This window comes from Cebus imitator, unplaced genomic scaffold (assembly GCF_001604975.1).
Source record: "Cebus imitator isolate Cc_AM_T3 unplaced genomic scaffold, Cebus_imitator-1.0 Scaffold32, whole genome shotgun sequence".
In the NCBI taxonomy this organism is placed as follows: Eukaryota; Metazoa; Chordata; class Mammalia; order Primates; family Cebidae; genus Cebus; species Cebus imitator.
The window spans coordinates 7920493-7946710 of NW_016107347.1; the positions used below are offsets into that span (position 1 = coordinate 7920493).

The 26218-nt window shown below is 49.7% G+C and overlaps 1 protein-coding gene across 3 annotated transcripts in view; it reads left to right on the top strand.

Moving 5' to 3' along the window:
- The window catches only part of KCND3 (potassium voltage-gated channel subfamily D member 3), a 224054-nt gene that overhangs the window by 125451 nt on the left and 72385 nt on the right, over positions 1-26218 (top strand). The window lies entirely within an intron of this gene.

Sequence of the window (26218 nt, forward strand, 5' to 3'; positions counted from 1 at the left end):
GCACAGTGCTCATGCCTATAATCCCAGCAATTTGGGAGGCCAAGGCTGGTAGATTTCTTGGGCTCAGGAGTTCAAGACCAGAATGGGCAATATGGCAAAACCCCGTCTCTACAAAAAATACAAAAACTGACTGGGCATGGTGGTGTGTGCCTATGGTCCCAGTTGCTCAGTAGACTGAGTTGGGAGGTTGGCTTGAGCCTGGGAGGTCAAGGTTGCAGTGAACCCAGATTGCCCCACTGTACTCCATCCAGCCTGGACAACAGAGCCAGACCTTGTCTCAAGAAAGAAAGAAAGAAAGAAAAAGAAAGAGAGAAACAGAGAAAGAAAGAAAAGAAAAGAAAAGAGAAAAAGAAAAGAAAAGAAAGGAAGGAAGGAAGGAAGGGAAAGAAGGAAAGAAAGAGAGAGAAAGGAAGAAAGAGAGAGAAAGGAAGAAAGAGAGGAAAGAAAGAAGAAAGAAAAGAAAAGAAAGAAAGAAAGAGAGAAAGAAAGAAAAGAGAAAAGAAAAGAAAGAAGGAAGGAAGGAAAAAGAAAGAAAGAAAGAGAAAGAAAGCTAGAAAAATAATGAACCTAAAACTGCTCTTAAAAAATAATCTACTAAAAAATTAAAACTAAAAAATAAAACTGTGAAAAATATTTTATTTGAAAATTAATCTGCACCCACAAACAGAAAAATTTTCTCAATTGAAAACATAAATGTGTTTGGCCAGGCATGGTGGCTCACACCTGTAATCTCAGCAATTTGGGAAGCCAAGGTGGGCAGACCACTTGAGCCCAGGAGTTCAAGACCAGCCTAGGCAACATGGTGAAACCCCATCTCTTCAAAAAAATGCAAAATTAGCTGGGTGTGATGGCGCATGCCTGTAGTCTGAGCTACTCAGAAGGCTGAGGCAGATGGGTCCGTTGAACCCAGGAGGTAGAGACTGCAGTGAGCCATGATCATACCACTGCACTCCAGCCTGGGCAACAGAGTAAGACCTTGTCACAAAAATAAATAAACGAAACATAAATGTCTTTAAGAAACCCCCACACACAAAAAATCCAAAGCTGTTTTGAACAGTAGCAACAAAACTGGAATGGGTTGGAGTTGCTAGAATCTCTACGATGAAGCATTCCTTTTCAGAGACATCATTTCTGTGTCTTTTGAAGATAATAATTTACACCAACACAAAAAACTTCCCAGGGTCTTGACCCTTATTAGCACATATGGGCCATATTCTGGTGGGACAGTCCCTGATGAGATCCACTGTGATGAGTGCTGGCTCACTCCCTGTGTAGCCCTGACCCCTTTGGGAATCATTTTAATGTAACCAGCAACCAGCTCTCTCTCCTTATCCCTTCCTTTTTGTAAAGGTCCTCAAAAAGTAAAATGATTTATCAGTGCCTACCTCCTTCTGTATTTTTTTTTCGTTTTTTTTTTTCTTTACCCAAGAGGTGCTAAAGGAATGTAGTTTGGCTTCAGTCACCAAAGGCAAGATCTGTGGCCATTCTGTGAACTACTGTGTTAGGAAGTTACCGTGTGATTAAATAAGACTATGTGTGAAAGCAAGTAGCAGTATATCTGGCATGCAGTGGCTATTCAATAACTATTAATAATAAGGAACTTGGTGAATATAATAGCTTAAAGTCACAGCATGGCTCACCCACCTCTATTTGATAGTGGGGTCTTAGCATTCAGCACCATGGCCAAGGACACTTTCAGGACAGGGTGAAGATTGGGTTATTGAATGTCTGGCTGTTCCTAGAACGTGCCCGCTGCCCACCCCTCCATGCCATATCTGTTTCCTGTTTCCTGTGTCTTGCTTGTGCCTCCTCATACGTGAGCATTATCTCTGTTGCTCTCTAACCATATTTGCCTACTTCTATGTCTTTCTCTCCCTTCTCTTCTCCCCAACCCTAACACACACACACACAAACACGCACACTGTTCTCTTACTCCTTGGGAAATCTTTGTCCTTTCCTCCTTCTGTGCCCATCTGAGGCCAAGGCTGGGGACTGAAGTGAGGCCATCTGAAGGGCATAGTTTGGGAAACTGCTTGACCTTGCTGAGTCAGGAGTTCCTCCTTCGATGCCTTCTGTGGTCCCAGGAACTGTCCTTAGTGGAGCAAAAGTGCAGCAGCAGCAAGGGATGATTGGGGTCTGGAGCAGATGGGGACATTCAGGCAAATAGTTTCAAGCTACATGAAAGAAAGGCTGCAAGCAAGGAAGTCCTTTATTTGCTCATCTGTGTTAATGGCACGTCAGTCCTTAAAAAGCCAGATAACTGGAACTCAGCATAATTATCAAGAATTACATTTTACTGATATACAAAAAAAAAAGAGAGAGAGAGAAATGAATGAATTTGCAAGTCGTTCGCATCAAAGTAGGTTCTTACAGAAGGGAAATTCTTACCTGAGGTTTCCCTGGGAACCCTCCCCTAGAGCTGAATGCTGAGGCTGCCCCACCAACAGTAATCTTGGGAGTACCCTCTGCTGTTCCCCCAGAGCTGGTTCTTGGGGCCTGATAAATGTGCTGTTTCCCAGCTCTTATCAGTGAGTGCCACGTGGGACTGAGAGAAGAATGTGTGTCCTTCTCTTCTTCCCCATCCTGCCTTCCACACGCCCACCCCTCCAACACATCTAGCCCCACACCAGCCACCCTCAATATGACCAAAATGGAAATTGTGATCATTATGTAAACCCCTGCTCCTCCTCCTCTGCTCCCCATATCAAAGCTGCCCCCATTCATCTCATCACCCAAGGCAGGCTCCCAGTCAGCCCAGACTCCATTCTTTCCTCCCCACCTCACTCCTCATTTCAATCATCATCAAGTCTAGCCTCCCCTCTTCCTCAGTATCTCTCAGACCAGCCTCCTGCTTTGTATTCCCACTGCTACTTTTTAGTTAACACCCCTCATCCTTTCTCCCCTGGATTACTCAGTTGTCTTTCAGCTGGTCTCCCTGCATCCTGCTGCATTCGCCTTCTAGTCCAACCTCTGTTTTTTTAAATTTCTAAAACACAATTTAATTCTGTTGCTACCCTGCTTAAAATCCTTTAAGTGCCTCCCCACTGTATGCAGGATCAAGTTTAAACTCTTCATCATGAGCCACCAGAGCCTCCCTGAGTCCCCTGTGACCTCCTGCCTCTCCAACTTCATCGCCCTCTGATTGCCCTTGCAACTCTGCCAGAGCAAATCAGTGACTATTTTCAAAAGCACAACATTATTGAATGCCTCTGTGTGTTTGCATGTGCTGTTACTTGGAATACCTTTTCTCCCTCGTCCTCCCAGGAGACTCCCATTCATTCTTCAAGACTCAGATAGTGTCTCTTCCTTGGTGAGGGCTTCCTGCTTCCCATAGCTTTCCTTTGCAACCCCACCTTAATGATTGATTTAAATTTTCATCTCTACCATGAAAAACATAGGCTGGTTTTTCTTTTCTGATTCCCAGACAATAGGATAGTCAGTCTCTGACATATAGTTGGTGAAAAAGAAATATTTGATGAAAGAATGAACTTGTAATTAGGCAGACTGGGTGACTTTGAACATGTCACACGACCTTTCTGAGACTTTATTTGTCTAAAAATCAGGATAATAATGCCTGCCTTGCAGGTTTGTTGCATAGATTTAATGAAATAAAATACGTGAGGCACCTAGCCCTGCCCAGCCCATTGTAACAATTCAATGAATATATTTTCCTTGTCTTCTCTCTTTCTTCTTGTTGCTATAATTAGCCCACTTTCTATTCTAATCAAAATGGGCAAAGGTAGAAAGAGAAATCTCCAATGTCCAGTGCCAAGGCGCCTAGATGGAAACGGCCACCTATTGCCCATCTGGTAGGAACAAAGTGTCCTCACACCTCAACCTCTCACATCACCCAAGATCAACCAGTCCCTGGTGAGTATTTAGTGAAGGTTAACTAAGGTCTGGCAACAGTTAGGTGTGCAGACTGATCACATGCCAGACGCTGTTCCACATGCTTTACCTATAATAGCTGATTCCGTTTCACAACAACCCTGGGAGAGTAAACTGTCATTGTCCCTACTCTACAGAGGAGGAAACTGAGGCAAGGGAGGTTAAGATCATACAACTAGTAAGTAGTAGAGTAAGGATTGAATCCAAATAACATTGCATCAGAGACTACATTTTGAACTCCTACACAGTTCTTTCCTACGCTGATTAAGGATATTGTGAAAACTCGGTAATATCCACAGATCCACAAAAGAGCAGATCCCTTGCTTTCTGAGATTTGACAATACAATTTACAGACTCGCCATATTAGAATTAAGGGTATACGCCAGTGGTCCCATTGCCTCCTTTACAGTTTTTCATTGCAAAACTTATTCTGCAGTGAAAGAGTTGAGGGCATTTGCATTCGGCCCATGGCCATTCACTTTGTTTTTGTAAAGTTCTATTGAAACACGGCTAAATATCCATTTATTTTTGCATGTCTGTGGCTGCCCTGGCACTGCAGTGGCGAGCTGAGTAGCTGTGACAGAGGCCTATGGCCTGCAAGCCTGAGATATGTACTAGTTCGCCCTTTTTGGCAAAAGTTTGCCAACCCCTTCAGTTAATACTATACTTTCAGCCCACGCTTTCTTGTCAAAGCAGGCTGAGAAAATCTCAATGGCCCCAGATCTCAGTTTGGGCAGAGTCTCTAGGGGCTGCTCCCTTCCCAGCCAGTGCCCTGCACTATAAAATCCCTCATTCCTTTAGGCCGTAAGAAAATGCATCATCTCCTTCGGGGAGTCTGTTTAGCCCAGGGTGGGAGCAGGCAGCAGCTGCAGTTTGTGAGGCAGTAGCTCTGTGGATGATGTGGGGTTGGATTCCTTCTTCTTCTTTGGGGGTGCCTCACATAACTTGAGCCACAGGAGCCCAAATAAAGTGGCTGAGCAGTACAGTCAAGACAAATTTCCTGACCCCACAGAGGCTGCTGGAGGCGGTCCACTGATGGATGGCATGAGGAAAAATTTCTCAGTTGCCGTCTAATCTGTGCCTGGGAAATAAATTGCTCTTGTCACTGGTGTCTGCCCTGGCCCTGCAGGCCCCTCTTCCCTGCAGAGCCCTCCCTGCATCTCTGCCCCTGCTCTGCCAGCCTGGAAACGCTGCCTCAGGGAGCGGGGAAAGAGAGGGACAGGGAGATAGGAGAGGGCGACATGCTCTGTTCCCCTGCCAGTGACCCCCTCCTGCCACCCGCTTCCCTCCATAAACACAGGAACAAGGTCCTGCAGTGGACCTGGGACAGGTCTTATGATCCCAGTTTTCTTATCTGCAAAATGAAAAGCCTTTTAAAGTGATTTCAAAAGCCTTGTCATTCTAAGTTCCTGAGACTAGGCTGGGTGAGGGAAAGGAAAGGAATTTACACAGTTGAAGTTTGGAAGGATCCCTAAATCTACACATAAAGTACGTCCATGTGCCTAAATCTCCCAGCCTGAAATTACATCACATCTTTGTTGGAAGCCAGGGTATAAACTCAGGTTATTATGGGTCATCCAGGGGTCCTCATCTGAGTAGAGCCTCTCCCGGAAAACTTTTCCTTGTTTTAAAGGAAGCCCCTCATCCTACTGCTCCCTATGCCATCTACCTCTCTCTCTCCCCCTGCTTCCTCCTTTCTGCCCTTTTGATTTTGAAAACGCAGCCTCAACTAGTCACTACCTAAGAGCTAGTGGGTTGACCCCACGAGGCACTTTGGAAATGGGAGACGGTGAGAGGGGCTCTGCCAGACAGCTCCTGCTTGAAAGGGGACTTCCCTTGGGACCCACAGGAGGACTTCCTTGCTGGGAGCTAAATTTTCACTGAGGTGTCCCATCAATAATCCAATAAGACAGGGACAGATGCTGGCTAAGACTTGGGCTCTACGCTTTTTGTCTCTAGATGGAAGAACCCACATTAGCTGACATCCAACATCTGGCCAACCCGGGAGGACTAAATGGAGGAGGTGGTGTTTTAGTAGCCACCTGAATGAGAGAGGAGAGCTCACTTGTCATGGGCAAGGACAGACAGCACAGGGGTCACCTCCCTGCTGAGGCGGACGTAATCACAGGCTCATCCTGGGAACTAAACTGGATCTGTCACTACGATTTCACAGCTGCAGCTCAAGGATAGATAGGGCTGAGGAGGGAGGTTGGGAGCGTGGGTCATGCATTAGCAGCATGGATAGATAGGGCTAAATCCCAAGTGAAAGCGAGGTGGGGAAGACTGAGAAGCTGTAACCATGCTCCAAATCCTCTCCTGAACACCTCACCCAGGGGCCTGGATCCACAATGTTGGTCTTCTAACCTAGCTAGAGCTGTCAGCAGCCCAGTTTTTCTTAGCCACCTAACAACTATTTATCAAGCACCTCAGCTTGATAGAAGCAAGTCAAACAGATCTGAGGACAAATCCCAGCTTCTGCGTTTATTAGTTGTGTGGCCTAGGTTAAACTGCTTATTCCTTCTGAGCCGTATTTCCGTATCTGCTAAATGGGATTAACAGTAGCTACTTCTTTGGGGTTTTGCTTGGCTTAAATGAGATAATGTGTGCAACTTACCTTTTAGAGCACCAACACTAAGTACATGCTCAATAAACTAATTTATTCACCAAATATTTTGAAGTGCCTGCCGTAACTATTGTTGGTATTACCTAAGACGGTGGAGCTTGTGTCAACTTCAGCTGTAGTTATATCAGAATAGCACCCATGAAGTTATGTCTTCAGGATTGTCCCTGATTGTCTTTAGGGCCATTTCCTGGAGAATGCAGAAGGTTCCTTTCCAAAAAGAGTTAAGGGTCATGGAAAGGCTCTTCCACACCTCTTTTCACCCTGGCATGGTCAGTAGGGTGCAGGAGACAGGGGCTCCAAACTCTCGTCTCATCAGAGTACCCACCTCCTTGGGCTATTGTGAGGAATAAATGACTTTATGCGTGTAAAACACTTAGGACAGTGGTTGCCACATGATGCAAGCTTGACTGATATTCATTTTCATTGCCGTAGTAGGGCTCAGCTTTCATGGAGACTAAGGGCATGTGGTGGGAGGACCTTCCATCTCTCCATGTCCACTGAGGAGTGAAGTTGCAGCATGTAAGATGTAGGGTAGGCACAAGGGAGTACTTCTGAGCTGTATCCTAGACATTCTGCTTACTGTGGCTTCTGGAAAGAAGACTCAAACAATGCCTAGAGGTGAAAGAAGGCAAATATTTCCAAGCAAATTCCTGCCAGTAGTGACTCCCTTTGCCTGCAGGGCCCCAGCATCCTTCAGGGTCTCTTCAGTGGTTCTAGCTGGGCTCAGGGAACTTGCAGGGCCTTGCAGAGTCATCCCATCCAATCTCTCCTTTCCCTCAATGCCAGTCCCAGCCCTTCCCTGGCTCACTGAGGTCGCTTCTCTTCTCAGAGGATGTAGTGCTGAGACTAAGGTGACCCAAAGAGCTTCTCTGTGAACTCGGGGGGCCTTGGGGGAAGAGGAACTTCAAACCGGTCAGTATAGCAACTCCCAGCCAGTGGCTTCCCAGCAGGAGCCTGACACATAGCATCAGCTCATCAGGACCTTGTAGGTCATGCTAGGGAGTTTCAATCTTCTGAAAGCAGCGGGAACCGAGAAACGTTTTTAAATAGGAGACAGACATGATCAAATTTGCTTCTTTGAAAGGTCACTCTGGCTGCTGTGTGGAGAAAAACACTGGACATGAGTAGGATGGAGGAAGGGAGACCAGTGAGAGGGCTATTGCGCTGCTGGTCCCAGAAGGTCCCAAATGACAAGGTGACATTTGAGCAAAGAGCTGAATAAAGTTAGCCAAGTGTTTATGCCAGGCAGAGAGGAGGATAAGTGCAAAGGCCCTGAGGCAGGAGTGTCCTCGTTTGATCCAGGACCAGCCTGGGGGTGGGGGATTGTCTAGATCGGAACTGTCCAAGGGAAAAGAGTAGGCATTGAGGTTAGAGAGGCAATGGGGAACCAGATCACAGGGGGCCTTGTAGTAGAGTGACCAACCGCTCCAGTGTGTCTGGGACTGGGGGGTGTCCTGGGATGGGGGACTTTCAGTGCTAAAACTGACCTGTGGGTAGCAGAACTGACCTATCCATCAGGCACAGAAAACACTGTGCTTAGGGCCCACAATACTTTTAGGGCCCATGACAATGTTTTCCTTTTAATTTTTTTTTTTTCAATCAGAAGAAAAAAATCACCATGATAAGAATGAATTTAGCCTGGATTAGATTTGTCTTCATTCCAATGCTATTTAAAAGTCTAATTTTAACAAGTTTTTATGGAGAAATGGGACCATAAAGGAAAAGATCCACAAAAATCATAATGCAGTCCCCAAAACCCTGATGCAAAATCACCCTGTGTCATAGGCCTTTGCAGGGACTTTGGCTCAGAGTTTTTTTTTATTTTTTGAGACAGAGTCTCACTTTGTCACCCAGGCTGCAGTCCAATGGCATGATCTCGGCTCACTGCAACATTAGCCTCCTGGGTTCAAGCGATTCTCCTGCCTCAGTCTCCTGAGTAGCTGGGATTATAGGAGCTCGCCACTACATCCAGCTAATTTTTTGTATTTTTAGTAGAGACGGGGTTTTACTATGTTGGCCAGGCTGGTCTTGAACTCCAGACCTCATGATCCGCCCACCTTGGTCTCCCAAAGTGCTGGGATTACAGGCATGAGCCACCACGCCTGGCCTTATTCACCTTTTGCAGAGGCGAGAACTAGAGACTTTGAAGGGTTAAAGTAAGGCAGTCCCTGAGAGATGTTTGTGGGTTGGCCCAGGAAAATGGCAAGGAAGAAGGGATTTGATGGAGTTAAACAAATTCTAATAGTGGGATTGACAAGACTGGATGCTTGTTGCCATGTGTGCCTTGGGTTGGGGAATGGGCAAGAAGGAGGCCTACATGACTCAGTTCACTAACCTGGGCAGCCACATGTTTGAAGGTGCCTTTTGCTGAGATGTGGAACCAGCAGCCGACAACCTACAGCAAGTCATGTAACCCTTCAAGTGTCAGTTTCCTGTCCCAATGGGGGACTGCAGACCATCTCACAGCACTATTGCGAGAATGATAAAAACTTTTAATAACTCACGTAAATGCGCCTGGTACACAGTAGGTGCTCATAAACACGAGTTGAACCTTTCTGAAGGTCCGGTATCATTCATTTGCAAAAAAAAAAATGAAATTCATGTATTACTAAGGTTAAATGTGCTATTAAGAAACATTCTATAAGATGGAGAGTCAAGGAGGGGGCTCTTTAGAAGGATCAGAAGAAGCCTCCCAGAGGCAGCACTTGTGGACCAGCGAGTTCACCTGGCGCTGCGAAGGACCTTCCACTGAGAAAGGGGACAAGCCTAGGAGTACTCTGGGTACCCCTAACAGGAACAGAGAGGAGAAGGCAGCTGGAGTCTCCCGGAGGCCTGGGCCAAGTGGTTGTCAGAGGCATAGATTTGCTAAGGAGGCAACAATCACCACACTGTTCTTCCTACTGAGGTTTGCCAGCACCCCCCGTAAGCGATGGGTATTTACTTCTCCCGGTTGTACTGCGTATGCTGGCAAAAGGAGCCTCCGGAGCTCAGCCAGGAGAGGAGGAGGACAACACTCGCTCCATCAGCCCACAGGAACACTTTGTCTCCGTCCCCACTACCTGGGTCAGCAAAACCAGCCCCATGCCCTCAGTGTGCAGAAGCAGAGCGGTGCAGACGCCTCTGTCCTCCTCGGCACGCGCTGTAACCCCACGCCCAGGGCTGCACCTTCTCTCACGGGCTGAGGGGCCCAAAACATCTGTAACACTGGGATGATGGTCCCAGAAACCATACAGGGCTGCTGAGAGGCTTACCCAAAGTAACACATATGAAAAGTGCTTTGTAAACCGTAAGGCGTTTTACGGATGTTCACTTACGATTTGTAAACAAATCAATGAGAAGGTGCATGATGAGTGCCCCAGAACTGGGCGGAGGCAGAGAAGGTTAGAGGAGGAGGAGTGGCCGCAAAGTACCCGCAGGGACTGTGTCCAACACAGAAAGACAGTGTGTCAAAGGTACATGAATAAACATGAGACTCCTAACTGCTTTAATTGTACACCAGTTAACAAGGTAGACAGGCAGCTGCTGGTTTCTCCTAGGCAGGAGAGGACCGCCCCCTCTTCCTGCCCTGCTTAGCTGCTTGCCCAGAGGACAGGGGACAGGATCTCACAGGGCAGGTCCCTCTCCCTGGGTCCCCCTCCCTCCTCCATCCCATCTGGCCCACAGCTCCTTTGCACACCTTGACACCCAGCAGTGTAAGTCAATGGGGGCTTGGAACCAGTGCTCATAAGTAAGCTCTGCCAGATGCTGGGCAGGTCAGTGCTGGCCAGCAGTCACCCTTGGCAGGTGGGGGCTTCTTGGTGCTGACCCCAAGCTGGACACAGGCTCGGGATCCACCACGTGCAAGAGGGTTCTGGCCTGAGGGAGACTGAGAGACAGCAGGCAGGAAGCCCGGGATCGGAGGGGAGGCGGGGCCTACCAGGCAACCACCAGCTGCCGTTCTAGATTCAGGCCGTGCTTACTGCACATCTACTAAGTGCCCTGCACACAGCACACTGAGGATAACACACATGTGTTATCCTCTTCGATGCTCACAGTCGCCCTGTGTGTAATTAGCAATGCTGCTGTAGGGAGAAGAGCAGGGACTTAGGGTCACACACGGTTCAAGGTCTCAAGCCTTCCCAGACCAAATTGTGGGTTGTTTTCTGAAACTTCTGAAAACATCTCCCCACCCCACATCTGTGCCCTCACCGAAGCTACCCTGGACAGCAAAAACACCCCTGCTATACTCCCTCTTCTCCCCGCTGAGAGGCAGGTGCAGAGTGCAGAGGCAGTCCCTTGGGTATTTGTCAGAGAGGGTCTCTGTCCAGGTCTGCTCGCCAACCTTCTTCATCCTGGCTTCTGGCTGGGTTTGGCCAGTGGGAGTCTCAGCAAGAGCCTGGAGGGAGGAAAGAGGGTGAGGTTGGAGTACTCCTTTGGCTGCCTGCTGGTAGGTCATCAGGAACTGGCTCTGCCCCGTAGCTGAAGGCCATAGCTCCTCTCGAGGGGACCCTTTCTATGATCCTCTTCTCCGAAGCTGGGGTCCACTCTCGCCCCTCATTCTGTTAGCCTAGATGGTGGCAGCACTGCTTTATTTGCCTGGTGAGTGGAGCCATCCCTTGTGGTTTCTGTAGACCCTGCCTGCATCTCTGAATGCAGCCCCTTTATAAACCTTCTCCCATACCCTAATTTGAGTGTGCCACCTGCCTGGCATGGAGGGGTGCTGTAGGAGGTTATGGTAAAGGTCTAAGGTGACATACACGGTCCTCCTAGACCCACATAGAGAACAGGATGCTGATTCTGACCCATGTCACAAGGATATGTGCCCCAAAGCTTTCCAAATTTCAGCAGCTTGGCAGAAGATCCAGCAGCCTCCTTATGCTATTGGAAGATCCCCTCCACAGCCTTCTCAGGCCAGGCTGGTAAACGGTCATTAGCATAAGACAAAGACTTGGCTCAAGGAGGACCATCAAGATGTAACCAAGGTGTGAAAAGTAATTACAAGCTGGTGATCAGAGTCACCTGGGGTTGCACTTGCTGGAACGTACCTCCTTGACCTTGGAAGATGAGGGGTGAAGGGGAGGAGTTAGCTTGTGGATAATGGACACTGGGAACTCATACTCAGGAGGAAGACCGGCAGGCTTGCCCCTATGCGATGAATATATGGCACTGGGGAAGGGAATATATGGGACTGGAGACTGCCCAACTGGACATTCTGGGGCACTGCAGGATTGAGAAGCAGCCCAGGTCTTGGAGCTCCAGAACACGAAGCAGGGGGGCCCCATCTCTATTTGTGAGGTTTCAGTCTGGGCTTGACCTCAGCATAACCTCCCCCATGGGCCTGAGGATCTCAGTTTCCCACAGTGAACCCCAGGGCTGGCGAGAGCAGCTGGGCAGACCAGGATGGAGACAGGGCAGAGTCAGGTGAGCCCTAACGCTGCAGGACTGATGAAGCCACAGAGTGGCCGGCACCGTACTCTGTCTGTGACATGATGCCAGGGATGTAGAAGGTCCCCAAGAAGAGCGAGTGAGAGGGTCCAGGCGCTTTGAAGTTCACTAATGGCACTGACTAGACAGTGAGGCCTTGTTTCACCCATTTTCAAAGAGTAGCCCGGCTCCAGGAGGCCAAGAGGCCCCAGCTCAGCAGCTAACCAGCTGGGTAACACAGGCAGTGCTTTTGGTAGCTCAAGGCCTTAGTCCCCTGATCTCTCAAACAGAGGAGACACCCATCCTGAGACTGATGGATGAAACCATTTGCAAATGTGGGAGGTATTTTAATAGCAGCAACTAAGAGCAGGATGTGTGTGTTACAAAAAAAACACTTTGTACCGTCATCCTTTTGCAGCCACTCCTCAGAGAACCAGCCTCTGCCCAGTGGCAAGGGTCAGTGTGTCACCTGACGGCTGCCTTTCCTTGCCCCTCTGATCCCTCCCCTGGACAACCAACCCACCTCCTTCAGGTCTTCACTTCTGCCTCTCTTTCTGCCTCTGAGCTCCCCAAAGTCCCTATCCAGGCCAAGCCCCTGTAGCCGCAGCAGAGGAAGAGAGATGGTTGTAGCCCGAGGGGTCTTCCTCATGCTTCCATCTTCGCAGAGTGCCTGGAAAATACATCCCCCAGCTTGGGTGCCAGATTTCATGAATTAAAACACAGGACAACGAAAGTTTTTAGTTTAAGTGTGTTCCAAATATTACATTATCTGAAATTCATAGTTAACTGGACATCCTATATTTTATCTGGCATTCCTAAACCCCAGTCAAGAAGGTTTCCAGACAGATCCTGCTGCCAGGTGCCTGCTTTGGTGAGCGGCCATGCTCTGAGTAGTACAGCATCCTTAGCTAAGACCCTCTGTGGGCAACAGGCCGTTTTTCAGAGCAGGAACATCAGGGGCCCCATGTGCCGACAGGCCTTCTGTACCGTTTCAGGCTCAAAAAACCTTCACACAATAAGCCACTCAGCAGATATCTAGCAAACATCTGTCTTACATGAACCACTGTCCTGAGCACTGGAGCTATTCTGGTGAAGAGAGAATAAACAGTGTCATCTCTCATCACAATCGTGTTTGGAGCAAGTACCAAATGCCAAGCTCTGTGTGATGCATTTGAGGGGCCATTTCATGAAATCCTCACAAAAACCCAGGAAGATGGTTTTTTACAGATGGGGAAACAGGTTTACTGAGGTTAATTGTTTATTCATTCAACAAACCGTTATTGAGGACCTACCAGATGCTGGGCATCGTCCTTGGTGCTGTGAAGACAGCAATGAACCAAGCAGATGAACCCCACTGCCCGCATGCAGCTTAGGATCTAGTAGGGAACATGGGTGGGGAGACAGGAATGAGAAAAGAAAGCATCGTGTACTGTGTGTGAAAAGGTAATGAGTATTGCCAGCAACACAAAGCAAAGAATGAGGCTATGGAGTGCCCGGGTGGGCATTGTAATTCAAATTAGGGTGATCAGGGGAGGCCCCCTGACGAGGTGACCTTTGAGCAAAAATGTGAAGGAAGTGAGGGGAGGTGGGGAGAAGCAGAGGAGATTCCCCTCAGGTAGCTCTTGAAGGTCCGCCGCCTGCTTACTGCTTTCACACACAGGATTCCATTTAATCTACACACCAGAACGACCCTGAAGGTTCGTTTTATTAACACACTTTCCCAGGGAGGGGAGATAAAAATAACTCAAAAAAGATGAAATGACGTGCCTGAAGTTCTGATGCTGGAAATTCCAGCTCAGTTGGTCCATTTCCCAGTCCACCAAGCACAATGGGAAGCGGGCGGTTCACCCTGCCTGTGCAGCCTTGCACAACCCACTTAATTTTCTAAACCTTAATTTTCCCAACCTGGAAAGTGGGGTTAGTATCATTACCTATCTCACAGCAGCATTGCTGTGAAGATCAGCAGATAATTCCTGTAAAGTGCCAGGCTCCCTGCATGCGTGCTGTTACTATGACTCTAAGAATAATGCTCTATTCATCGCATCACCCTGGAGGACCAGAGTTAAACACTGTGGTGCTCAGGACTTGGGGAGGGAAAGGATGCTGTGGGAGAGCAGGGGACAGGGAAGTGGAGGGAGCACAGGCAGAGTGGAGGTGGAAGAAAACCACCACTAAGCAAGCCCACCTGCATGAGAGTGGATGAGTAAATGTCGCTTAAACCTAAGAGGCACGACTCAGTGATTGTAATTACACTGGTTTGAGGTTATGACTTCAGTAATTTTATCTTTCTTTTGGAGGTGCTGGCTCATTTTTTATGCATGCACGGGAACTGATTGCATCCGGGAGAACGCTCTCCGCCTGTTGGTCTGGAGGTGCACCGCCATATGCTTGTCGTATGCGTAATTAACCCAGTGCAGCTGCACTCCCTCTGTCTGGATTATGGATTCGATTTCAGTTTCACTCTCAGGCAAGAGGCCCACAATCCCTATTTATTAAAATGATTACCCCTTAAAAGAAGGTGCTGGAGACAGAGCCCAGCACGAGGCTGGAAGCCGTCTGTGCCAGGCTTACGTAGATGACGCCTGTTGCCAGTATGCACAGCTCAGGCTCGGTCCCTGCCAGCCCAAGGAAAGGACTCCCTGCCTGCTGGGCACATTGCTGAGCAGGCCCCACAGAGGGCTGAGGGCTGCAGGCTGCCTTGAAGGCATCCAGAATTTCGTGTCGCTGGACTCGCTTTGCTTTTCCAGCCCCCACTCCATCTTCTCCCTGCCAGCCTTCCTCCAAACCATGACAGCCACTGACCACTCAGACTTTCCAGAAGAGTGCTTTCAGCACCCGGAATAGGGACTTAGACCTAGTAGCCACCTGATTAATATTGAGCAATGCAGGTGACCAGGATGAGAAGAGGACCAAGAAAAGCTCCATTCATCTCCAGGGGAGAAACCTGAGCCTGTGACCCACATATGTTGCGACCTCCACAAACAGCGGATTATCCAGACAGTGGCAGCTGGAGAGATTGATGGGTCAGGTATTCCTGGGAGCTTAGAGGCAGGGACAAGAGGAGGATATAGGGAGCCAAACCAAGTTGCTGGCTGTCATGGTAAACATCCCTCGCACCTTACTGGCCTCAGCAGGTGGGCAGTGGCTCTGATGAGGCTCTCCTGGAGAATGCAGAGCCATTCCGGGGTCCCTGTCGAGCTGTGAGCCACGGTTTGTTCCATTGCCACGGCCCCTCATGCTGGTGATTCACCCCACACACAAGCACTGAGCGTTCACATGGTGCCAGACTCCCTGCTAGGTGCTGGGTTGGGGAATACAAGGAAGAATGAGGAACAGGCTTGGTCCCCAAGGAGCTCGTGTTTAGTGAGGGAGACAGATACGTAAACAAACGGTTGTAATACGACGGGATAAAGACTGTAATGCAGGCGTGTTTACAGAGGTTTGAACACTGAATTTGCCAGGAGGAGTTGTGATGAGATTGTTGAGGTTTTCATTGTGTAAAGATGAGTTTGGGGGCAGAATGGAGGCAGTGACATTTCATTTAATCCACAGAGGTATGTGAGCTGGGTTAAGCTTTATGCTGGCTTTTAGAAGACGAACAGTCCTTAGACTCAAGGAACCTTCATTCTACAGGGGAAGATTCACCCTGTACTCATGTACTCAGCAAGCATTTATCAAGCACCTATAACGTGTTAGATGATAGGAAGGTACTTAGACACAGTTACTGCCCTGATCTAGAGGGAAGACAGCAAAATTCATTATAAGAAGAGACTTTTAAAGGTACAGAGAGAAAGAAACAATTATTTATGTGGAGTGGATAAAATAGCAGCTCCAGGAAGACTTCCTAGGAGTGGTTAGGTCCAAGATGGGTTCTGAAGGGTAATTAGGAGTTGTCAGATAAAAAGTAGCAGGGGTGGGGGTTATTAGGTCAGTGGGAATGAGTCTAAGGATATCATAAGGACTTAAACAGCTGGACAATATAGGAGCTCAACAATAACATGGATGAGAGATGCACAAGGCGTCCAACACTGAGGGGAAACCTAAGCGCCAAAGTCCTGTTATGGAGAATAAACCCCACCCAGGGTGTCTCTGCATGTGAGGGACATGCTCAGTTCAGTCTTTGCAGCTGTGGTTTGTGCCCTATGTGTCTGTGTCATGTGGGTGTTTGAACATGCGGCCAGCCTTCTTCTGCCTCCACCAGTGTCACTGGTCACTCTCCCAGTCCCTAGCTGAGAATGCTCAAAGGCCACTCCCTGGGCTTGTGAGTTGAAGACAAACAGGAAGAGGTCCTGGTGCAGTGGTCCCCGGTGGCCGGTGGCTGAACCAGCCATGTCAGAATCCCCTGCGGGGTGTCTTCACACACAACTCTGTGCCTCTGTTCTGGAGGTCCCATTCAGTGTGCCAGGCTGTGACCCAGGGTTCATACATTTTAAGCTCCCAGAGTGATTGTGATGAGACCCCTTCATCAAATGTCTCTAGGTTGTTCACAAGGAAAGGAGAGTCCGCTGTGGGGACATTCCAAGGGGAAGGAGACCTATGGGTCAGCTGTGAGGGGTCCCCAGATGGTGCTGTGGCCTCCAAGGATTCCCGAGGGGGTAGAAGCTCAGGAGCTGCGTCCCCAAGCACATTGGGGTGCGGGTGCTGTCTGTCAGGTTTAGTCACTGATGATGTTGCTATTCTTAGCACTCAGGCAATTTGGGCTTCTCTAATCAGGGAGCAGGGAACAGGCCAGCTGAGGGTGCCAGAGATTTGAAATTCTATGCAGGGCCTGTTAGGACTAGACCAGGAAAAATGACATTCTTGGGCAGGGGTTGGTTAGAGGAGAATCAGACATTCTCCAGCTCTGCAGAGAAAAGGACAGAGTTAAAGGTGGTAAGATGCAGCAAGAAGGAGCGCGGTGAGATGTCTGATGAGTTATGGGCTCTCTGGTGGGTTACCTAGGCAAAAAGCCTCCCTCCTCTGCTCTCAGAAAGTTCAGAGCTGAATCAGGCAGGGAGATCCAGTGGAAGAAATGGAGGGCCCACGAGGAGGAGGCTGGGTCTCAGATCCAGAATCCTGTAACAGGCGGGTTAGAGCACCATACAGGAAGTCACGTCCCAAAAAGAATGCATAAAGGGATCAGAAAAGGAGCCGAGTCACAGAGGAAATCAGTGCCAGCAGGGGACAGGGCCACAGAGCTTTGAGAACAGATAAGCAAAAAGCCACTGGGTTGAGCCAGGCCTGGACAAGCTAAATGGCATCTTTGTGTGAATTAGAAAAGGTGCTTCCCTCCACCCCCACAGATACAGCCATGCAGATTTCAGCCCCTTCTCAGCCAAACCTTCGCAGTTGTACATGGTGGCCTTGAAGCAGGCTGCTACCTGGACTCCTCGGCTTCCCCCTGTCTGGAAGTGGGACTGTAGCTCCTGCAATGGCACTACCCACAGGGGTGGGGAGCATTGGGCCAGGCCCGAAGCCACAGGTGTTCCTTTCACAGAGGTGGGGTTCCTTGAGTCCTTGGGAGCAGGAGACCCACCCCAGTGGGGCAGAGAGGAAGACGGGCTAGGGTGAGTGGGGAACCTGAGCCTGATCCCCTGGGCTCAGCCCCTCCTTGCTGCTTCCCAGAGGCTGAGTGCTGTTTCTGGGTACTGTGGCACAGCAGGTGGCTGACCAGGTCACAGCCTCTGTCTTCTGCTCACCAGGGGAAGGGGAAATAAGAGTCTAGAGTCACTGAGGAGTTTTTGGTGGTATTGTAGCAGTGCCTACTTTGGGTGGCTTGCCGTGTCTAGACAGTGTTCAGGCCCAATCAATACTACAGCAGTCTCGGGGCCGCCTGCACCTGGCTGGGAATAGAAAACAAGCGGAGCACAAGAGAGCTGCCCAACCCTCCCACGCCTGTGCCTCGAGGAGGAGGGAGCCACAGGGAGCTGCTGGGGACGAGGAGAGGAATCCGAGAGGTGGAAAGGAGAGGGCGGGGCAGGAGAGAACTGGGAGACCAGCCTAGAGACTGGAAGAGCGGGGAAAAGGGAAGAACGGGGAGGAGAGTTGCTGCCAGCCTGTGCGGAGGAGGCAGCCAGCGCTTCCTGTGGACAGCGCATCCCGCGTCCCTGCCATCATTCTGCTCTGTGCCCACCTCATGTCATCTCCATGCCCTACAACATTGGGTCTTACTATCCACGTCTTAAAGGCAAGAATGGAAGCTTGAAGAGGTGAAACAATTCTCCCAAGGTCTGAGAGCCAAGAAGAGGCATAGCCAGGACTTCTGCCGGTGGGCCAGCCCCAGCGGCCAGGCCCTGTGCCACCTGTACCCGAGCCTGCGTGGCTGAGTGAGTGCAGCTCTCCTGGGCTGTGCAGTGCCTGGGGAATGGAGTCCATGGTGTCTGAGGCCTTCTTGTTTGTAGCTATATAGACAGATAACCGAGAGTCACTTCAGGGTGATCGGCACCCAGGGGAGGGGGACAGGAGAAAAGTCATCAGGAAAGCAGCGGTTAGTCCCAAAGCCCTCGCTATGTGACATTTCCATTGGACCTTCTGGAATTCAGAAAATGGCCTGTAGACGCCCACCCACAGCCGCACACCTCTGGAGGCCCTGGGTCAGGAACCCAGCACTCTAAAGGGCAGACTACACAGACATGAGCTCTGATCTCAAGTGCTGGGTCTCAGACAGCCTTTGTCATTCCCAGGACCCAGCTCTCTTCCTGGTGACTGCCTTCCCTTAGTATCAGGGATTTCTAGGGGATGGAGTGGCTGAGGAGTGGGCTGTGAGCGAGCTTTGTATATGCCCCAGTCTGTCAGCTCCCTCAGTGCCTGGGACACACAGGTGCTCAGGAAACACAGGCAAGGTCTCAAGAAGGTGAGGTGGCAGCAGGGGAGCTGCTTAGTCCTGCCTCCACTGCACAGTGGTCTGAAGAGGAGCCATGGGAGAGGGGAGGCCTGGGCAGGTGCTGTCAGGGGAGCACAGCGGGGGCTGTGTGATTCCAGCAACAGCAGCAGCATCTCTGTCCACCTGGGGCGAATGATGCGCGCTTCTCCCTGCCGAACTTTTCCTCCGACTTTCCCCTTCGCCATCCTGGGATGCTGCCTGCAGTTCCAGGGGGAGGGAAGCTAGAGCACTATGTTCCCGCCATCCACCCTCCCCAGCTGCTGCGAACAATTAAGCCCAGGACAACCGTTACCTCGTGCTGAAGGGCCTGTATTGATTAAGGATAATTATATTTACTCTTTAGCAGTGCGAGACCTGGTAGGAATATTTTTTGTTAATTTGCTGCTGCTTGCCCTCAGGAATGGGACTGACACGCCAGCCCCACGTAGATCTCGCCTGCACATATGCACGCAGGCACACACGGCTTCACTGCTGCTGAATTACTGTAAATGCTCATCTAAGGCCTGTGGCATCCTGGGCTGCCCTTCCTAAAGTGTTTATTCCAGAAAATAACATGAGAATGGTTGAAGGAGGTTTATTTTCTTTCGGCCGTTTTTATCTCGGGTAAGAGGCTGGGCCAGCCCAGGTTGCCGCAGAGCACACATGCACACACACACACACTCACACACTTTTCCTCCCTCTCTCCTCCTCGATCAATATATTTTTTTCAACCTAAATTCTGGCAGGAACGGTGATACAGAGGTGTCTCCTTGGCCTATCTCTGTGATATAAAAACCCCAATCCTGTGGGAAGGAAGACGGGTCTGCTGCCCCTCCTTTGCCTGGTAGGGAGCATCTTCCACCTCTCAGTTCCTCTGGCCCGTTTGCCCTGCCTCCCTGACAGCACTCCTCATCATCGGGTTTTATTTGGCCAGGCATGAGCATGCCTGGCCCTGTTTGTAGGTCGTAAGTGCCTGGAGTCATGTACCACGACTGGGCCGGGCGCTGGGCTTGGGCTAAGAATAGGGAAGCAAAAGGTGCCGTCTCTGCCCACGGGTGGCTTACAGTCCAGTGAGGGAGACCCAGTAGGAGAACACAGGTACCACCGTGCTGTGGGTCACAGGGCCTACGTTCCATCCTGAATCCAGCACTGCTCAGGGTTCATTCTCTAAGACTCAGTTTCCACCATTGTCAAATGAAGATGACAGCCCCTGCTTCACAAAGCTGTTGTGACAAACAGTACATGAGGTCATGTCTGCGAGGTGCTGGCAATGCCTGGCACATAGCACGTACTCAGTAAAAGGTCATTGTGAGTGCTCAGTAAAAGCTGACCGTGTCCCAGGCAGATGTCCTGTAGACTGTCCCGTACAATCCTCATGAGAACCTTATGAGGAAGGGAAAGCATGCAGAGCGGAAGTGTCTTAATCTGGGTAGGGAGGAAGCCGAGATTCAGCCCCAGACTGTCTGGCTCCATGGTCCATAGGCTCACCCACTGTGCTGTTCTGTCCTGTACCCACCCCAGGTAACACTGGCTGCCATTCTTCTATCAGCAGCAGCAGCAGAGAGTGTCATGGGTGTACAGAGGAAAAGGATCTTACATAACCTGGGGAAAGTAACATCAGGGAAGCCTTCTGAAAGAGGATAAATGGGCTTTTTCTGGCAGAGGGAACTGTGTGTTCAGAGGCCCAGAAGTGAAAGAACACAGAGTGTTTGGAGAACAGCAAATATTTCAGTATACGTGGATGATAGTTAGGGTGGCCATGTTTGCGTGGGACTGTCCTGGTTTACACTTACTGACCAAGCTTAATTATAAATAGTCCCTCATTTACTCTCAGACAGTCCCAGTTAGGATGATGAATTATATGGTCACCACAATGCTAGTGTGCTGATAGGTAACAGGGAAAGGCAAAGAGCAGGGCCAGAGCAGTAGGAAAACAGAGCTTTGCTAACCCATTGAGGCCTCTGATTGTATCCAGAAGGATATGGGGACTATGGGGACTCACTGAGGAATGGATTCTAGAGAGATAAGGCTGAAGCCAACCAGACCTTTAGGATGCGGTGGTGCAGGGGAACGGCAATGTTGAAGGCATTATTCAGGAAGGAGAATTCACAGGCTTCTGTTACCAAGAGGCGGGGGGCGGGGATTGTAGGTAAGAAAGAGCATGAAGTCTAGCACCAGGCTCTCTAGGTCCAAATCCCAGGCCAGCCACTTACTAGTTCTGTGCCCTTGAGTAAGTTATTTAATCTCTCTGTGTCTCACTCTCTTTGTCTATGAATAAGATATAATAATAGAAGCATCTCACAGGGCTGTGGTGAGCATTCCATAGAGTTAATATAAGACAGTTGGAACCACACATAGCACACAGCAACAGGTGAGGGATGACTCCTTGGTCTCTGGCTTAAATAACTGGAATGGAAGCTTGAGAACAGGAGGAGACCCCAGGGCAGCCGGGGGGGGGAGGGTGATGGGGAGAGACAGTAAAGCCACATTTGGGGTATGCTGGATTTGAGGTGGCAGAAGTGAGTGGAGCTACTGGATGGGTAGCTAGACACGCCAAGTCTGGCATCCAAGGAAGATCCGAGTTAAGCTTCCAGTCTTGACATCATCTGCATGTCGCTGGGATGGACGGAGTAGGGGGACAGAACACCCTGGGGAGCCTTTAAGTTGCGGGTGGAGGAGACTATGAGAAATTTGAGGGGTGTTCAGAAAGGAAGGAGAAAAACCAGGAAAGAATTGTTTCCCAGAAGCCAGGAGAATTGAATTGCAACAAGGGAGGGGGGCAGTTTTCAAGTCTCAGATGCTGCAGAGAGAATGGAAAAAACTTTGCACCCACTGGATTTAACAGCAGAGGCAATCAGTGACCTTGGTGAGCATGTTTCGCTGTAGACAGCAGGGCTTACCATGTGAATGGAAAGTAAGGACGCTGAGAGAATGCACATGGACTGCACTGAAGAACCAGGGCTATGAAGGAAAGCGAGCAATAACAGCAGGACGCCGGGTCAAGAGAGGTGTATTTGTCTTGAAGGAGCACAAGCCTTGAGCTTGGAAGAGAGTAGCAGAGGCAGAGAGGTTGAAGATGATGTCCGATGAAGGCACAATTGATGGAACAAAGTCCTTAAGGAGGCAGGAGGGAACAGGATGCTGGGTGTGCCGGCAGGATCAGGTCTGACATGAGCAAGGCTGCCTTCTACAGTGACATGGAGGGAGAGAGAGAAGGATGCGAGGGAACACAGGTAACTGTGTGCTGTTACGTGGAGAGGCAGGTGGCCCCCATTTTCTCTGGAACATCAGAGAAAGATCTTCTGTCTCAAGTGAAGGGATGGGAGTGAGGAGGTTTGAGGAAAGGGATGAACATTTGTAAAAGCTGTGTGGAGGATGAAAACGGTGTTTCCAGGGGATAGTCAGGGACCTGGGCAGACGGCGGTTGTCAGGATGGTCCACGTGGGTTCCGGGGCCAGCTAGGGTGGTGGCAGGGCTCAGGATGGAGTGAGAGCAGATGTCAGGTTCTCAGTGACTAGAAAGCTGATAGATGGCAGAGACCAAAAAGAGGATAGAAGTAGAAGTGTATATGTAGTATTAAAGAAGCTGGATCCTTTAACAAATGGAAATAGAAGTAATAAAATGAATAAATCTGCAGTGGCATTGCTTATCAAAGAGGGGTCTCCCCGCCTCCTGGAAAAATGAGCTTCCATCCTAGAGAGGTCTTCAGGGACACAATGAACTTGAAGACAGAGCCTGTATCCAATTTGCCTTCATCTCATGTTCTTCCCCTCCAGCATTCCATGTGTCACAGGTGGTTTTAAAGCGCTGGGTGGCTGAGTGAGTGAGGGAGCACCTTGCTCCCATCCTGAGAGACATCCACCTGAACCTGCATTTCCTGCTCACACCTCAGCTCTTCCCGTCTCCAAGAGGTGCTCACCGAACCTCTGCTCTGCTGTGTGCAGGCCACTTCTCTTCTGGGGCCATATGGGGAATTGGGAGGTGGAGAAAGGGGAAGAAGCCGTGTTTACTGTCACTCTCAGCATGAGCCAAAGTCCAGAGAACCTAAACCTGCCCACCTATCCAGCTCCATTCCCAGACTCCATTTTATGCCAACACATGATTGCCACATCGTCTGCCAGTACTTGGGTTTTTGGTATCTCTAGATAACACTGCGAAATGTCGCCAAAGGAGCAGCAGTAACCTTGGGTTTTTGGTATCTTTAAATAACATTGCAAAATGTCACCAAAGGAGCAGCAGTAACACCGTGAAAGGGGAAGCACAAGGTTCAAATGTGAGGAGCCTGTTTTTACAACGCTGGTTCGATTCTCTCCATGGGCTTATTTTGTCTTTATCACTCTCTTCTTCCCAGCCTGGTACCAATGTCTGCATCAGAGAACCCTGAAATGCAGGGCAGAAGGTGCTTCACTGACTCCTGGAGTCAAAACAAAGCAAGATGTCCACCCAGGCAAGGGGGACCCCTGCTCACTGATTCCCAGAAGCCACCCAGATGCCCACCAAAGGAGCAGAAACAGACAGGCTTTGTTTTTACTTCTTCTTATGGGCCCATGAGGCCCGCCCCACTTTCTGGAAACAGGGAGCTTGGGGCCCATACCATCTGGAGGGACTGGGCAGCCTTTGCCTTCCCTTGCCACTCATGGGGAAAAGCCAAGGCAATGCAGCCCTCCATGTAACACAGCTTCCAGAAAATCCACGTGGTAGGGCCTCCGGTGGGACTGCAGTCTGTCAGAACCACACTGGTCACTCTGTGCACAAGCCTCTGTCCCTTGCAGGAGTTCCAAGGGCCTTGCTATGGAAACAGCAAACTCCGGGAGCTGTTGTGACTCTCTCATCCCCTCCACAGATCCCAGCTAGCATTTTTCTGAGCTCAGCTTGAGCTCAGGTCTGGGAACAAATCTATAACTCAGAGGGCGAAAGACAATGAAAGCAATGCAGAATCCCAGTTGAGCTCAATCCAGACAATGTAAGAATGAGCATCACTTATTCATCCATTCAGCTAAGGGTGGAACTCACGCCTGTAAAGATGCTAACCATGCCAAAAATAAACACAGCATAACCTTTGCCCTCAAGAGGCTGTCTATACTCATGTTCTCTGTCTCATAACTGATCGCAGAGACTGCCGGAATCCAAGGACCAAAAGCAGAGGAGGTGGGAGACCTGGGATTTCTCCTTCCTGAACAGAACCCCTGAGTTTGTGGTACCCATCCCCAGCTTCCTCTCTTCTCTGACAGTGCCTCTTAGTTCATTCTATCTGCCACATGTTCTCAGCTCATATATGCAACTGAGTTGGAAAGGCACCTGCCATACAGAGACAGCCCTACAGATGGAGGTTGGGGCCACTCATGCTGGCAGAGTCACAGCATTAATTAGCTACTCCGTGGACCTCCCGTTGGTCACCGTCCAGAATGAAAGCCTCCTTGGCATTGTTTTCCGCCCCTGCTCACTAGTCATCCAGGCCTCAGCTGAGATCCTTTTTCCACTCCCCCCAGCCCTGCTGCATCTTTCCCAGCCTGGACATCTCTCAGTGGCATTTCCTCTCCGCCCAGAGCCTCACCAGACCCTTCCAGGGAGAGTGGTACTGCTTCCTCACTCTAGGACCCTGACATTCTTGGGGGTCCTTTCTGCCCTCATGACTGCTCCCCACAGAGACACTAAAATGGAATGACTGAGTTAAAGGGCAGGCAGGCATCTGGGCAGCATGGCCCACTGGGTGGGGGGTGCACAGCTGGGGCCCATGTGGAGCCCCGCGCCAACCCACCCTCACCATCAGCCCTTCTGCCAGGAGTTCTGCGAGTCCCTGTCCCCTGTGTATGCCCTGTTTGTCAAGAGCAGTCCTGAATCCGAAACACCTGGGCCCCTTTCTAGTTGGCACTTGGGAACCACAATGCCCATATTGCCTCCCAGGTGCCCTGCTTCCCAGCTGTCTTTCCTCTCTCCAGGACATGTTTTTATGCTGCAGAGTCCCAGTGTGCCCTGGCCTAGCGGTAGAGTCTGAGAAGCAGAAATGGTTGGAAATGGCATATCTCAGTGAAGAGTCAGCCCCTGACCACCAGGCCTGTACTCCCAGGGCCCCTGGAGCGTGGCCTTCTGCCAACCTGACCATCCTTCTAAATTCTTTCTTCTCTCTTAAATAGCCCCAAACAAGCAGAGACTGAAATGAGACATTAAAGTGAATGTAAACAGAGCGGGGAAATGCCTAGGAAAGGCCAAACACACTAAAGGAAGACGGGCCTGGTAGAGCAGGAGGAGCCAGGGAGCTCACATGCCTATGCCCCTGTGGTGGCCTCATTTTCTGCAACAGGCAATTTAGCTGCTTACAACTGCCTCATTTAACCTTCACATCAACCCCAAAAGATAAGTCGTATTACCCCTTGTTATATAAATGAAGACACCTCAGAGAATTTAACTTGCTCTAAGTTGCATGGAGACTAAATTGAGCATGCTGATTCTAGAGAAAGAAGAACTTTTCCAGAGGAGGTGCCCAGCAAGCCTCAGGAATCGGTAGGTGGAGAGTCAGGAATAATTCAGTTTTCTGATATTTACCTACTGAGAAAGAGAGCGGTGAGACAAATTCGCGTAAGCTCCTTGGTCCGCCTGCCTGTTAGATGGAACTCAAGCCTGAAGTGTACAGCAGGGAAGAGAACTTCACAGGGAAAGAGAAACACTGCATGCCTGAAAGGTGCATCTTGTCTGAACCTGGGAGCCAGAGGAGGCCACCCAGGTGAGAGGATTGGAAGAAGGGTGTGCCACACACTGCCTGCCAGATGACGATGTCCCAACAGCAGAGGACAAAAAGGAATTGTGATAGGGCCTCTGACTAATTAGATGACTGCAAGTATTCTGCTAAAAGCAGAAGAGCTGATAAATTTTTTACTTGACCTACTAATAATTTTATCCTTTAAAAGGCAGAACAGACAAATAGGGGAACTGAGTCTAGACTTCATTGTGATCCACAGGAAAGAATGAATCATTTATATGAAGACTGCTGGTCTCCAAAGGATGAGGACTTGACTGTTTTCCTCACTGTGGTGTCCCCTCTGCCTAGAACAGTGCCTGGCCATTGTAGTTGCCGCATTGTTTGTGTAGTGATCAAAAACAGCAGGGATGGGAAGCTGGAGGAGCAGCCACGTCATCCGAGCATGACTGATAGCCTGAGGAGGGGACACTGAGCATCCTCAGACATAAGCCTGAGACTTTATAAAGGGAGAGTTTAGAGTGCAACAGAGCAGGAAGTTTAGTTCCACAGCCAGAGGAGCCAAAGAGGAATACAGCTTAGGAGGGGCAGGGAGATTATAAAAGTGAAATGTCTATATTACAGTCACAAACCATGCCCACCTTAGAAAAAATACAGCAAAAGCAATGACTTACAAATTTCTGAATGGGGCAGGGGAGGGGAGCAGAAAATAAATCACTTTGAGAATCTAATGAAAATCATAAACACTTCCCCCATTAAAAAAAAAAAA